The 15,825-nt window shown below is 46.2% G+C and overlaps 1 protein-coding gene and 1 pseudogene across 6 annotated transcripts in view; one reads left to right on the forward strand and one right to left on the reverse strand.

Annotated features, from left to right (window-relative positions):
- Nucleotides 1-1,892: 1,892 nt before the first annotated feature.
- On the reverse strand, nucleotides 1,893-15,625 carry LOC147352649 (high mobility group protein B1-like; annotated as a pseudogene).
- TBX4 (T-box transcription factor 4) overlaps nucleotides 15,142-15,825 on the forward strand; it is a 37,876-nt gene continuing 37,192 nt past the window's right edge. For 3 of the 6 annotated variants that reach the window (XM_086355619.1, XM_086355620.1, XM_086355625.1), the window contains exon 1: nucleotides 15,142-15,264. The gene's annotated coding sequence lies outside the window, so the exon portion shown is untranslated. The remainder of the gene's footprint in view (nucleotides 15,265-15,825) is intronic. The other 3 variants (XM_086355624.1, XM_086355626.1, XM_086355623.1) reach the window with 2 other exon arrangements.

Here is a 15,825-nt window from a genome sequence, read left to right on the forward strand (position 1 = left end):
CAGACACCAAGCCGAGCACAGCAAGAGACGGGAAGGTCTTGGGTCAGCATCTCCCATCACAGAAGAGGGTCCAGGGCAGACTCCCCCTGCAGCCAGGGAGCAGGAAGGGGCCCTGGACTAGGAGCGAGATGCTTGGCTTCTAGCCCTGCCTGACTCTGCCTCTGGCTGGCTCCCTTAACCTCTGTGCCTCGGTTTCCCCTCCTCTGGGCATCAGTTCCTGCCCTTGCCCCGCTCACAGGGTTTTGTTGTGGGAGGTACGTGCAGAGGTCGGGGTGACCAAGGTGGTGGCAGGTGGGAGGAGGGTAGCTCTGGGCAGAGGATGGAGCGTGTAAGCCTTGAGCGTGCCAGCCACCTGCTGGGCTGTGCTGGGACAGCCCCGGGGAGGATGGGGAGCGCTCGGCATCATGGTGCGGACAGCTGGCAGTCTTTCCTCTGTGGACTCTGTTGTCTTGCAGCTTTCAGATCAGGGGTGGCAGTGGGGGCAGGGGGTATGGACATTGCAGGAGCCCTACTGGAAACCGGAAGTATGCCCAAGCCACTTGTGCTGTAGGAAGTTATCCGGCAGACAGGAGCCAGCAGACGGGCTCCAGGTAGCTGGCCCAAAGCAGACCCATCAACCGCATGGCCTTGGAAACGATGAACATATATCCACAGCTGCTGCTTTGAAAGTCCTTGAATTTTTAGTTGCTTGTGAAGTAGTATTGCAACCTTTAGACGCCTTTAAGCATTTCTGTCCATCTTTTTAAGGAGCATTAAATCTACTTATTATTTCTAATTTTTATAGCTAATTATTTCTTCTCTATTGCTGCTGCTGCTGCTAAGTCACATCAGTCGTGTCGGACTCTGTGCGACCCCATAGACGGCAGCCCACCAGGCTCCCCCGTCCCTGGGATTCTCCAGGCAAGAACACTGGAGTGGGTTGCCATTTCCTTCTCCAATGCCTGAAAATGAAAAGTGAAAGTGAAGTCGCTCAGTCGTGTCCGACTCTTAGCGACCCCATGGACTGCAGCCCTCCTCCATCCATCCTCCATCCATGGGATTTTCCAGGCAAGAGTACTGGAGTGGGGTGCCATTGCCTTCTCCGATTTCTTCTCTATGTTGTCTATGTTAGCAAACATTTGAAATAACTGCCATGTCCAACAATATTTATCAAAACAAAATTAATATATAACTACAAGGATCTGTGGGAAAAACTAGATGTTCACACACACACATACACACACACACACACACACACAAAGTCATGAAAAGGTACCATAGCCAAGATTACTGATTAATAAAAATTAGAAAAATTTTATAAGCAGGGCAAAGTTTATCCAAACTCCAAAATTTCTTAAAACGTGTGTGTGTGTGTTTAGAGGAGACAGTGTTATCTAATGATCATACTGGCTGCCCAGAAGTTAGAAAGAGACCTCTGTTCTCCCGAAGTGTGACCCTTCTGCTGAGTCATCTTCTCTCAATTTTATTTTTTTCATCCGTGGAAGGTGGATGATAATGGTGGGATGTCAAAGGGACCCAGGAGCCAGCTGAAAGAACTCCCAATGGCCAACATGCAAAAAGGTGAGTGACAAAATAAATAACGTAGCGTTGGATCATAATCCAAAGTATGACATGAATGTCTGAGAGGTTATACTGATATAACTAAGTGATTGAATAAATAAATAAACTGAGAATGGGGAAATCTACTGTGAAGAATTTCAAATAATGGATGTAAATGCCCCTCCCCCAGTCCTAAAACGTGGGCAGCGCCTTCCTTCTTCCCGAAAAAGCAGAGAACGTCACAGCTGAAACCTGGCAAACATCACCTCACCCGAGTGATCAAGGTCAGTATCATCAGTGATACGTCATCTGGATAACATGTCCCTCTGATAGGATGTGATGAGAAGGATGCTTCAGAAACCTCTGAGGGTTTCCTCTCTCAAACCCACGATCCCAGTCTAATCACGAAAAACACATGAGAAAAACCCCAATCATGGGGCAGAATCCACATACCTGACCAGCAGTGGCGCTAGTTTTAAAGAGCCCCGCCTGCCAATGCAGGAGACGTTGAGATACGGGTTTAATCCCTGGATTGGGAGGGAGGAGGAAGGCATGGCAACCCACTCCAATACTCTTGCCTGGAGAATCCCACAGACAGAGGAGTCTGGAGGGCCACAGTCCATGGGGTCACAAAGAGATCAACTGAGCACCTCACACACAGTCTTTAAAGCTGGCAGGTCACTGAGCACAGGGAAAGCTGGACTGTCTCGGCCAAGAGGAGCCTCAGGAGGGATGATGACTAAATGTGATGTGATATACTGGATGGGATCCCGGAGCAGAAAAAGGACAGGAAGCAAAAAACTAAGGAAATCTGAATCAAGGAAGGCAATGGCACCCCACTCCAGTACTCTTGCCTGGAAAATCCCATGGACGGAGGAGCCTGGTAGGCTGCAGTCCACGGGGTCGCTAAGAGTCCGACACAACTGAGCGACTTCACTTTCACTTTTCACTTTCCTGCATTGGAGAAGGAAATGGCAACCCACTCCAGTGCTCTTGCCTGGAGAAGCCCAGGGACGGGGGAGCCTGGTGGGCTGCCGTCTCTGGGGTCGCAGAGAGTCGGACACGACTGAAGTGACTTAGCAGCAGCAGCAGCCTCTATTTGGTTAACAATGTATAATATTCACTCACTAGTTGGGACGAATATACCATATTCATGTGGTGTAAAAGATGCTAACAGTAGGGGAGACTGGAGGTGAGCCATCTGGGATGTCCATCTTTGCAACTTTGTTTTTCTGACCTCACTGGGTGACTTGCAGGATCTCAGTTTCCTGACCAGGGATTGAAGCTGGGTCACAGCAGTGAAAGCCTGGAATCCTAGCCATTAAGCCACCGGGGAACTCCTATTGCAACTTTTCTATAAATCTATTCTGAAATAAAAGTTTATTTTAAAAAGTGGATAACAACGTCTACATTATGCTGATGCACCCACTTAGGGAATTCATAGTTTATGTTTACTTAATGTAATGAGCTAATGGGGATGTGTGCGTGCAAGCTCGGTCAGTCTTGTCTGACTCTTTGCGACCCCATGGACTGTAGCCCGCCAGGCTCCTCTGTCCATGGAATTTTTCAGGCAAGAATATTGGAGCAGATAGCCATTTCCTCCTCCAGGGAATCCTTCCAACCCAAGGATCGAATCCTCGTCTCTTGTGTTTCCTGTCCTAGCAGGCAGATTCTTTATCACTAGAGCCACCTGGGAAGCTGGTATCAAGGATTTAATACACGGGCATACGGTAAGTGTTTAAAGCTAGCTGTTGTTTATCATTATTGTTCTTATTTCTATTTTGGTGATAAAAATAGCAATACATACTCATTATAGAAAAATTTACAGATGAGCCAAAGGAAAACATAACCCACAAAACAACAAAGTAGAACACCCACAACCCTATCTTCCCTGGGGCAACTACTGGCCACACCTTCCCATGTACTCCTGCTGAGATGTAACTAATTTTTTATAAAACTTGGATCACACCACTCATACAATTTGGTAAGTGGTCATGATTAAGTAACATTTCTATTGTTCCCACTCTTTGCTGTTACAAGTAGCCAAGAGCACAAGTAATGAACTAAATATTAATTGGAAAGGGGATAAAACCCTAAAAACATTAAAAAAAAACAAAACCCAGACACCAATGCTTACATGGGCACAAAAGGCACTCAATGGTTCATCAAAATGACCCTCATCTGCAAAGCTGATGACTGACTTTTCTAGGTCTATTTCAATAAATTTAATACATTAAAAAAAATTGTTTTTTAGAACGAAAGGAGTGAAGGGAATATGGTAGAATGTTGACAGTGGTTAGCTCTTCTGCTTCCTCTGCAGCCTGCTGTGACTGGCAGATTTCCTATAAGGCAGATATTTGATTCTAAAGCAGCAGCACCATGAGTGATTGGATCTCATCTTTTTCAACCAAGTGCTATCCTGCCTAAATCCCTGGGTTCACTGATTTTCTTTCAAGTAAATCTATTTACTATGTAGTGTTCTAAATGCTTTCCAAATACTTAATGATCTGATTATATAAATGGGTATTATTTTGCTCATCTTATGTCTTCCCTGGTGGTTCAGACAGTAAAGAATCCACCTGCAATGCAGGAGACCCAGGTTTGATCTCTGGGTCGAGAAGTTCCCCTGAAGAAGGGAATGGCAACTCACTCCAGTATTCTTGCCTGGAGAATTCCAGGGACAGAGGATCCTGGTGGGCTACAGTCCCTGGGGTTGCAAAGAGACACAAGTTAGAGACTAAAACTTTTACTTTCTTTCTTTTTTATTTGCTTATTTTACAGATGAGGAAACTGAAGCCCAGAGAGGCTAAATTACCCAAGGTAATACCCAAGGTGCATGAGTCCAGAGGCCAAACTCTTGACCGCTGCACCCAGGACGCCCCAGAACACCTCCAGTCAAACTGCAGAAGCCAACAGCCTGTGCTGTGCTAGCAGAGAGGCGACAATGGCACTCAGTTCAGTTCAGTCGCTCAGTCCTGTCTGACTCCTTGGGACCCCATGAATCACAGCACTCCAGGCCTCCCTGTCCATTACCAACTCCCAGACTTCACTCAAACTCATGTCCATCGAGTCAGTGATGCCATCTAACCATCTCATCCTCTGTCATACCCTTCTCCTCCTGCCCCCAATCCCTCCCAGCATCAGGGTCTTTTCCAACGAGTCAACTCTTCGCATGAGGTGGCCAAAGTATTGGAGTTTCAGCTTCAACATCAGTCCCTCCAATGAACAACCAGGATTGATCTCCTTTAGGATGGACTTGTTGGATCTCCTTGCAGTCCAAGGGACTCTCAAGAGTCTTCTCCAACACCACAGTTCAAAAGCATCAGTTCTTCGGCACTCAGCTTTCTTCACAGTCCAACTCTCACAGCCATACGTGACCACTGGGAAAACCATAGCCTTGACTAGACAGACCTTTGTTGGCAAAGTAATATCTCTGCTTTTCAATATGTTATCTAGGTTGGTCATAACTTTCCTTCCAAGGAGTAAGCGTCTTTTAATTTCATGGCTGCAATCACCATCTGCAGTGATTTTGGAGCCCCCCAAAATAAAGTTTGACACTGTTTCCACTGTTTCCCCATCTATTTCCCAAGAAGTGATGGGACCAGATGCCATTATCTTAGTTTTCTGAATGTTGAGCTGTAAGCCAACTTTTTCACTCTCCTCTTTCATTTTCATCAAGAGGCTTTTTAGTTCCTCTTCACTTTCTGCCTTAAGGGTGGTGTCATCTGCATATCTGAGGTTATTGATATTTCTCCCGGCAACCTTGATTCCAGCCTGTGCTTCTTCCAGCCCAGCGTTTCTCATGATGTACTCTGCATATAAGTTAAATGTAAAGCAGGGTGACAATATGCAGCCTTGATGTACTCCTTTTCCTATTTGGAACCAGTCTGTTGTTCCATGTCCAGTTCTAACTGTTGCCTCCTGACCTGCATATAGGTTTCTCAAGAGGCAGGTCAGGTGGTCTGGTATTCCCATCTCTTTCAGAATTTTCCACAGTTTATTGTGATCCACACAGTCAAAGGCTTTGGCATAGTCAATAAAGCAGAAATGGATGTTTTTCTGGAACTCTCTTGCTTTTTCCATGATCCAGCAGATGTTGGCAACTTGATCTCTGGTTCCTCTGCCTTTTCTAAAACCAGCTTGAACATCTGGAAGTCCACGGTTCACGTATTGCCGAAGCCTGGCTTGGAGAATTTTGAGCATTACTTTATTAGCATGTGAGATGAGTACAATTGTGCAGTAGTTTGAGTATTCTTTGGCATTGCCTTTCTTTGGCATTGCCTTTCTTTGGCATTGCCTTTCTTTGGGATTGGAATGAAAACTGACCTTTTCCAGTCCTGTGGCCACTGCTGAGTTTTCCAAATTTGCTGGCATATTGAGTGCAGCACTTTCACACCATCATCTTCCAGGATTTGAAATAGCTCACCTGGAATTCCATCCCCTCCACTAGCTTTGTTCGTAGTGATGCTTTCTAAGGCCCACTTGACTTCACATTCCAGGATGTCTGGCTCTAGGTGAGTGATCACACCATCATGATTACCTGGGTCATGATCTTTTTTGTACAGTTCTTCTGTGTATTTTTACCACCTTGTCTTAATATCTTCTGCTTCTGTTAGGTCCATACCATTTCTTGATATCTCTAATTTTCTTGAAGAGATCGCTAGTCTTTCCCATTCTGTTGTTTTCCTCTATTTCTTTGCATTGGCTTCTAGATTCCAGGGCCTGGCTTCTAGAAGGCATCGGATTCCAGAAGTCTCCACAGGCCACTTTCTATTTGTGTGACTTTGGGAAGATCTCTTTACTTCCCTGAGCCTCAGTTTCCTTATTTATAAAAAGGGCGTGATGATCCCACTTCCTCTGTTTCTACTCCTCAGGGCTATTGCTGGCTCAGGTATGGAAAGTCTGAAGTGTGCGCATAGGCAGGAAGTCAGAGGAGAGAAGGGGTGCCCAGTGAACAAGATGCAGGCAGACACTGTGGGAGAGCTGTGTTCAGGGGACTTTGGAGTCTGAGAAGCGGGGTGGGGTGGGGATTTGGAGTCAATCTTGGAGGCTTTACTGTCTGCTGGTTGAGTCTGGGCGGCAGCCGCAGTGAGATGGAAGGGTGGGTTGTGAAGGAGAGTCTGCTGCAGGGATCCAGGACCATGGCAGGTTGTCTTCAGCTTCTCGGCTGGGCCCTAGGCTCCTTGCTGAGTCTGAGACAGAGTTCCCCAGGACAGGTCCTCTGGGTAGGTGAGGGGTCCAGTGGGGCGTGGGGGACTTACTGGCAAATTTTTGTTAATGTCCACAAGAGAGAAGGATGATACAGGAGGCACCCACTAAATTGCTCTTTCCAGAAGCCCCCGGGAAATCAGAGTACCAGCTTCTCATTTGGTGGCCCCCCCAAACCCAATTCACTGCAGCCAGCTCATCTGAGCCTCCAACAGTCTGGAGGGAGGTCGACTCTTCTCTTCCCTACACTCCATCTGCTCTTTCTAACATCCCCAGTCATTTATTCTCCTCTGTAACACTCTGGCCAGTATCTTACACTATACTGACCTCTTCCTTGCTCCAAAAAAGTTCTTTTTCTGCCAGGACTGCACCCCTTCTTGGCCAAACCTTTAACTGAATCTGTAACAGGAGGGAAGGAGGCAGGGCACAACTTTTGAAAGACTGGCATAGCCCAAGGACACAACATAAACCCATTAGAATCAAATGGGACCAAGTTGGCAGACAAGACCAGGCCTTGATCCTCAATCAGCAAGTGAAATGCCACACCCAGAGGCACCATGACAGTTCCAAGCCACTGTTAAGAGACCAAGGAGTGGGTGGTGGCCCAAATCCTGGAAATCTCTGCCCCTTCCCAAAAATAGTTGGAATATTCATGCCAAGATGGGCTCGATAAAGGACAGAAATGGTATGGACCTAACAGAAGCAGAAAATATTAAGAAGAGGTGGCAAGAATACACAGAAGAACTGTACAAAAAAGAGTTTCACGACCCAGATAATCATGATGGTGTGATCACTCACCTAGAGCCAGACATCCTGGAATGTGAAGTCAAGTGGGCCTTAGAAAGCATCACTACGAACAAAGCTAGTGGAGGGGATGGAATTCCAGTTGAGCTATTTCAAATCCTGGAAGATGATGGTGTGAAAGTGCTGCACTCAATATGCCAGCAAATTTGGAAAACTCAGCAGTGGCCACAGGACTGGAAAAGGTCAGTTTTCATTCCAATCCCAAAGAAAGGCAATGCCAAAGAAAGGCAATGCCAAAGAATGCTCAAACTACTGCACAATTGCACTCATCTCACACGCTAGTAAAGTAATGCTCAACTTTCTCCAAGCCAGGCTTCGGCAATACGTGAACCGTGAACTTCCAGATGTTCAAGCTGGTTTTAGAAAAGGCAGAGGAACCAGAGATCAAATTGCCAACATCTGCTGGATCATGGAAAAAGCAAGAGAGTTCCAGAAAAACATCCATTTCTGCTTTATTGACTATGCCAAAGCCTTTGACTGTGAGGATAACAATAAACTAAGGAAAATTCTGAAAGAGATGGGAATACCAGACCACCTGACCTGCCTCTTGAGAAACCTATATGCAGGTCAGGAAGCAACAGTTAGAACTGGACATGGAACAACAGACTGGTTCCAAATAGGAAAAGGAGTACATCAAGGCTGCATATTGTCACCCTGCTTTACATTTAACTTATATGCAGAGTACATCATGAGAAACGCTGGGCTGGAAAAAGCACAGGCTGGAATCAAGGTTGCCGGGAGAGATATCAATAACCTCAGATATGCAGATGACACCACCCTTAAGGCAGAAAGTGAAGAGGAACGAGGAACTAAAAAAGCCTCTTGATGAAAATGAAAGAGGAGAGTGAAAAAGTTGGCTTACAGCTCAACATTCAGAAAACTAAGATAATGGCATCTGGTCCCATCACTTCATGGGGAATGGATGGGGAAACAGTGGAAACAGTGTCAAACTTTATTTTTGGGGGCTCCAAAATCACTGCAGATGGTGATTGCAGCCATGAAATTAAAAGACGCTTACTCCTTGGAAGGAAAGTTATGACCAACCTAGATAACATATTGAAAAGCAGAGATATTACTTTGCGAACAAAGGTCCGTCTAATCAAGGCTATGGTTTTCCCAGTGGTCACGTATGGCTGTGAGAGTTGGACTGTGAAGAAAGCTGAGTGCCGAAGAACTGATGCTTTTGAACTGTGGTGTTGGAGAAGACTCTTGAGAGTCCCTTGGACTGCAAGGAGATCCAACAAGTCCATCCTAAAGGAGATCAGCCCTGGGTATTCACTGGAAGGATTGATGCTACAGCTGAAACTCCAATACTTTGGCCACCTCATGCGAAGAGTTGACTCATTGGAAAAGACCCTGATACTGGGAGGGATTGAGGGCACGAGGAGAAGGGTACGACAGAGGATGAGATGGCTGGATGGCATCACTGACTCGATGCACATGAGTTTGAATGAACTCCACAAGATGGTGATGGACAGGGAGGCCTGGCGTGCTGTGATTCATGGGGTCGCAAAGAGTCAGACACAACTGAGGGACTGAACTGAACTGAACTGAATCCTCCCACTCATTAGCATATGAAATTACCCAGCCTATAAAAACTAACCACACCAAATTTCAGGGCTGCACTCGCCGTCTACGATGGTCCACACACCGTCTGTGGACACTGTATCTGAATAAATTTACTTCTTACCTATCACTTTGTCTCTCGCTGAATTCTTTCTGCAATGAGACATCAAGGACCCAAGCTTCATTAGGTCCTGAAAGTAAGTAAGTACTGTGGGTTTTGGCTGAGTTTGAGTCCCAGCCACATGGGTTCAAGTCCCAAGCACGGTTTTGGCTGGGTTCAAGTCCCATCCAGTTTCCTATCTTCTTTTCCACACCCTCCAGATTCTCTTCTTGGTCTCCTTTTCTTTCTTTTTTCTTTTAAAGAATTCTTGCTTAGTGGTTTTCTCAGCTACAGTGTGAATCCCCACCATGCACTGATGAGTTCTGAATCTTCAGCCCCCCATCCTTCCAACTACAGTCCTGGCACAGCTAAAACTAAACTCATCTCTGCTCACTGCCTCTTCTCTCAATGTCATCACAAACAGATAGGGTTCTGTTTTCGGAGTTGTTGAAATGAACCTGGTTGGCTTAAGCAGAGAGAGGGGATTTATTGGAAGGATGAAGCAACTCATTGACTCGAAGGGAAGGCTCAAAATCCAGGCTCAGAAGTGACCGAGGTAGGAGCAGCTATGGGGAGCTGAACAGTGGGTTCAGGTGAATGGCTCCTTCAGGGCACGAAGACTAGAGAATGTAGAATAGGAATGTTACCTACCATGCTGCCAAGGGCAAAGTGGGGTGGGGAGGGATGGATTGGGAGTTTGAGATGAGCAGATACATGCTATTAATATTTCATACAGAATGGATAAAGAACAATGTCCTACTGTATATCACAAGGAACTATATTCAATATCCTCTGAGAAACCATAATGGAAAAGACTATGAAAAATCACACACACACACACACACATACGCACACACACACACACACACATACACACACGGGCTTTTCCAATGCTTCAGTAGTAAAGAACCCACCTGCAATGCAGGAGATGCAGGAGACACGAGTTCAATCTCTGGGTCAGGAAGGATTAAAACCTGTCCTGTGGCTCAGTGGTAAAGAATTCACAGGAGACGTGGGTTTGATCCCTGGTCTAGGACAATCCCCTGGAGAAGGAAATGGCAACCCACTCCAGTATTCTTGCCTGGAAAATCCCCTGAACAGAGGAACCTGGCAGGCTACAGTTCATAGGGTCATAAAGAGTCAGACATGACTGAGGAATCAAGCATACGTGCATACATACACACCATATAACTGAATCATTTTGCTATACAGTAGAAATAAACATGACATTGTAAGACAACTGTACTTCAATTAAATAAAAGAAGAAGAATGTTACTCACTATGTAGTATTTGTTGAAATCTATTATTATTATTTTTTGCCGTGCCACACAGCATATGGGATCTTAGTTCCTAGACCACGGATCAAACTCGCGCTCCATGCAGTGGAAGGGAAAGCATTAACCACTGGACTACCAGGGAAGTCCATTTGCTGAATCTTAAATGAACTGTACGGTAAGGAAGCTGAGGTCCAAAGAGGATGATTCAATTCCTTTGCCTCTGTTCTTTCTGCCTTGATGCTCAAGATTAGAATTCTAGGAAGAGAGCATCTAATGTCTTGGCTGGGGCTGGGCAGAGCTCCTTCACTGAAACTCTTCTCATCCAACTCTACCCAATGACAATGACTCTTTCCTCTACAATGAAACTGGGATTCTGACCCTGAAAAAGGAGAGTCAACTCTTTGGATACAAAATCACAAATGTCTATCATATCCCTACCCAGAGACATCCTAAACTCCAGCCTCTTTCCTACTCCACGTCTTCTAAACATCTTTTGAATAATTTCCCTGCCTTCATAACTGGTATTCCTGTTACCATTCTTCACCCCTAAATCCACCCACCCTACCAGCAGTCACCTTCTAAAACATAAATCTGATCAGTCCAGATCTGTTTCCTGCTAAAAACCCTTCATGTCTACCCACTGCCCTTCAATAAAGTTTTTTGCCATTGTTTTTGCTTGGGTTTTGGTTTGGGTTTGGGGGAGGGAGTTGTGGGGTTTTTCTGGCCTCAATTCAATTTTTATTACCTTCATCATATACAAGGTGTGTAGACAATAGCTTTTTATCAGCTAACTGTATTGAAAAGATAAACATGGTAATAATTTATGTGATCCAAAATGGAGCTTCCTCTCAATAAGAAAAGTTTCAGACCTAGGAAAAGAACAACAATACTGATTTTTAAAATTGTATTTACTTAGAGGAATTCAGATGGTCAACAAAATTGCTGCAACATTTTGTTTTTGCAGTTACAGAGTGGTATTCAGTAACAGAACAACAATTATTTTGTATTAATATAAACTGCATCAAAGACAACTGAAGATGAGAAGACTACCATCCTCATATATAATTAATTTGTGTGCTGCACCAACAAAAGCCTGCTTTATTTTTAAGTACTTTTTATTTTTCACGTATTTATTATTGGCCACAAGACATGTGGAATCTTAGTTCCTTGATCAGGGGTTGAAACTGTGCCCCCTGCAGTGGGAAGTGCAGTCTTAGCCACTGGACCACCAGGAAAGCCCAACAAGAAACTACTTTAAATTTCCATACCAATTTATAACCCTCACACTGTATCAGGTTAGCAGCCATTGCAAATACCACCAGGACAGAGCTAGCTAAAGACACATTTGGCAGTGTAACTATAGGGAAAAAAAAAAAAAAGACACTGTACAGTGTAAAAACAAATCTTACCCAGCCTTACATTTTAGTTATTTCTTAAAAAGGAGTTGTGTATGAGGGAGCTAAATGCTTTATGCTGTTTTGTCACTCAGCTGTGTCCAACTCTTTGCGACCCCATGGACTGTAGCCTGCCAGGCTCCTCTGTCCATGGGATTCTCCAGGCAAGAATACTGGAGTGGATTGTCATTTCCTTCTCCATAAATGCTTTAAAGGCAAGAAAAAAACACAAACTTCAATAGAACCAACTGATTCAACATCATCTTCTTCCTCTTTCCCTTCCTCCCCCTTTTAATCTTCTTTTTCTTGCTTTTTTTTCAGCCTTGATGACTCTCTTTTTTGCTACATCAGCTTCCTTTGGCTCAGTAGACACTAATACCCTGTCCATATTTTTCCTTCAACCTTCTTTTTATAAGGCTGCTTGCTTGTCATCTGCTGCAGTGTTATTCCTCATCTCTCCCAGGTTCTCTGCAACATCACCAATGGATAGGCCCAGATGCTCTCCTTTGAATTTGGGGTCAAACTCAGAATAAAATAAGAAAAAGGCTGAAGGAAGCCTCTTGGGTACCCTTGAACTTTTTTTTTCTGTTTCCCCTTTAAGAGAGATACAGGTTTTCATGTCTCTTTCACAATGGGCCTTATCTGCCTTTGCTATGTCTTCAAATTTTTCTTTCTCCTTATAGACATGATCTATTCAAAACTCCAAGAAACTGACTAAAGCATCTGGATGTTTCTTCTTGTGCTTTTCCTTTTTTTTTTCTTCTGTGAACCATTTTTAACGTCTTTATTGAATCTGTTACAACATTAGATCTGTTTTATCTTCTGGTTCTTTTGGCCATGAGTCATGTGGGATCACAGCTCCCCAACCAGGGGTCAAACCTGCACCCCTTGCATCGGACAGCGAATGGTCCTTAACCACTGGACTGCCAGGGACTTCCCTTCTTGTGCAAATTGCTAAGTCTGCACAAAGAATGCATATGATGACAATCTACCTCTCAGTTTCTTAGGCTCTCCTTGCTCACATTGAATTATTTTTCCTCAGTGAGGCTGAGTCACTCAGTACCTGTTGAGCTCTCATTTGCGCTGTCTCTGAGGAGCTCAATGTCCTGCAATCACTATCTAGATAGATTAATGAACAGGGTTTACAAGGCTGTTCCCAAACTGTACCTTTCTACGAAGCTTCATTTTCTACCACTGCAGTTATGCTGCTCCTCAAACATGCCCTTTGTGCTTTTGTATTGTGCGTGCTTAGTCACTCAGTTGTGTCCGACTCTTTGAGACCCCATGGACTGTAGCCCAGGGCTTTCCCAGGCAAGAATACTGGAGTGGGTTGCCATTTCCTTCACCAGTGGATCTTCCTAATCCTGGGATTGAAGCAGCGTCTCCTATGTCTCCTGCACTGCAGGTGGATTCTTTACCGACTGAGCCATCAGGAAAGCGCCTGAACCTTTATATTGCTTTGGCCAAAACGTTTGTTCAGTTTAGTTCAGTCACTCAGTCGTGTCCAACTCTTTGCGACCCCATGAATTGCAGCACGCCAGGGCTCCCCATCCATCACCAACTCCTGGAGTTCACTCAAACTCATGTCCATCGAGTTGGTGATGCCATCCAGCCATCTCATCCTCTGTCGTCCCCTTCTCCTCCTGCCCCCAATCCCTCCCAGCATCAGAGTCTTTTCCAATGAGTCAACTCTTCGTATGAGGTGGCCAAAGTATTGGAGTTTCAGCTATAGCCTCAGTCCTTCCAAAGAACACCCAGGACTGATCTCCTTTAGAATGTTAGGGTTTTCATAAAGATGGTTAGGAAAAACACGAATAAACTTTTTTTCCAACTCAATACTTGCCCTTCTGCTCTCCTGGGACTTACTTTTCACATCCTCTACCTCTCAGGATCCTACACATATTCATCTTTCAAAGATGCACTCTGATGTTATCTCCTCATGGAACCTCATGGAACAAGGAAGGATGAGTTAGTTATCCCGTTTTGTACTTTCTTCGCATTTAACATGGAAATAGATCATAGCCCTGAGCCCCTTTTATTACTGGGCATCTGTTTACAAGTCTGTCTCTCCCAACAGACTTACAAGTAACCAACCTGATGGAAATACATTTGGAGGGAAATATGACAAATCAGATTGTGTTTTTCATAGTCTAGGCAGTTTCCCACCCCCCAAAAGGCTGGTAACCACCTACTTAGTCCCCTTGCTCTTTGGGAAAATAGGGCTTAGGGAGAGTTAAGTTAAAGAAGAGTAAGGTCTTCTTCTTCCTGGGTTCTTATAGACAAAAAAGAGAGGTGACTCAGAACGTGTGGATTTGGCCTTTGGAGGCTTTTTAGAAGAGAGACTTCATCAGGAGCAAGCAAGAATTCCTGTTCGAAGTGGCCAAATGGCTAAGCTGACCCCTCAAGAGGTTGCCTCCTGAGAAGGCCTACAAGGAGCAGAGGAACCAGCCAGAGGCTCCAGTGTCTCCAACCATGTACCCAAGGAGCTCAAGGATGTTTGGGGGAGGGAGCCCTTGCTAATTAAGCCTCTACCCTTGAGCGAATGTGAGGCTAATAAGGCGGCCCCATTCCAGGGCACCTCCACACCAAACCAGCCAGTCTGTCTGTTTATTGCCCGTATGGAGATCATTAATGCCTCCTGACACTGGGGTCACTCCTGGGGTCAATCCCTGAGCCCGTTCTGCAAAACAAGGGGAAATGAACTTCCCAGCACATGTGGCTCAGGCTTGGTGGGGAGGGGGGACTCCCGTCACCCCACACCTCCGCTCTGGGAGAGATCAGCACCCCAGCCTGTTGGATCCCCAACACAATCCCTTCCGCCCAGGTTGGGCCCTTGAGAGAGTGGTTGTGGGAAGGGCAAAAGGGACGCCCTGGTCTGGGCTGGGACAACCCCCACCGAGGTGATCCCAAACGACAGACAGACGGACACTAATCCCCTGGCGACGGGCAGGGGTGGTGTCTGGGAGCTGCAGCTGCAGCTCGACAGGGGCCAGGCTCCGGCCGCAGGTGGCGGGAAGGCACAGGCCCACGGCCACGTGGGCACGAACTGCAGACCCGGCCCCACCTCCCCGCTTCCACCGCAGTGATTGGGCCCCTTACCCGTCCGGAGTCCAAGATGGCGGACGGGGGCGGGGCTCCTGGCCAAGCAAAGCTGCGATTGGTGAAGCACAGGCCTTTGGAGCTGAAAGACGGCCTCAGTAGCCAGTCAGGGAACTCCTGGCGGGGTTGGTGGGTGCTCAGCCGCTTTTACCTCACACTTAAGCATCTAAGGCCTCACCAATCTGCCTCTCCGAGCCTGGAAGGAGCCAAGGTGGGAACCAGGAACCCCTAGATGGTCCTCCAGGCAGGCCCTTTCCCATCTGGGGCCTCTTCCTCGGTAATGACCAGAACTGGGAATCAGCCCCTACCGGCCCCGGGAAGAAGTCGAGAAAGCCCCCAACTAGCTTGGAGGAAATCAATAGGATTATGAGGTTAATACCAGAGCAGGCTGAGTGACAGTTACCAAATAAATGATCCCAGGAGGACATGGCTGAGGTTAAATGAGGCCCAATAAATAAAGGAACGTGTTCAAAGGGGAAACTTCAGAAAATGCAGAGACGTGGGGGTCGGGCCTCTGGACGCCTTCCTGCCCTCCCCTTCGAGGGTTTGTTGAATCTAGACGAGCCACGGTCTGGGGCGCTACCTCCCAGGAACGCACAGGCCGGGGTCTGTGCCCTGTTCAGTGCCAGTGTTGGCATGGCTCCTGAGCGCAGGGCTCCTTGGACAGCTCCATCCACCCAGCTTCGGCTGAGGGAATGGAAACTCTTACTATGGAGGTCTGACCAGTTAACAGCCCCAGCGTGCCTCTGACTGCTTAGAAGCAAGAGAATGGACCAAGTGCAGCAAGAGGGGTGAAAGCTTGCGAGCACTTTTATCTATGTGAAATCACTTCGTCCTT

The sequence above is a fragment of the Bos grunniens genome, chromosome 19, assembly GCF_055505025.1.
Source record: "Bos grunniens cultivar Pamir isolate PY7600 chromosome 19, Bosgru_T2T1.0, whole genome shotgun sequence".
In the NCBI taxonomy this organism is placed as follows: domain Eukaryota; kingdom Metazoa; phylum Chordata; class Mammalia; order Artiodactyla; family Bovidae; genus Bos; species Bos grunniens.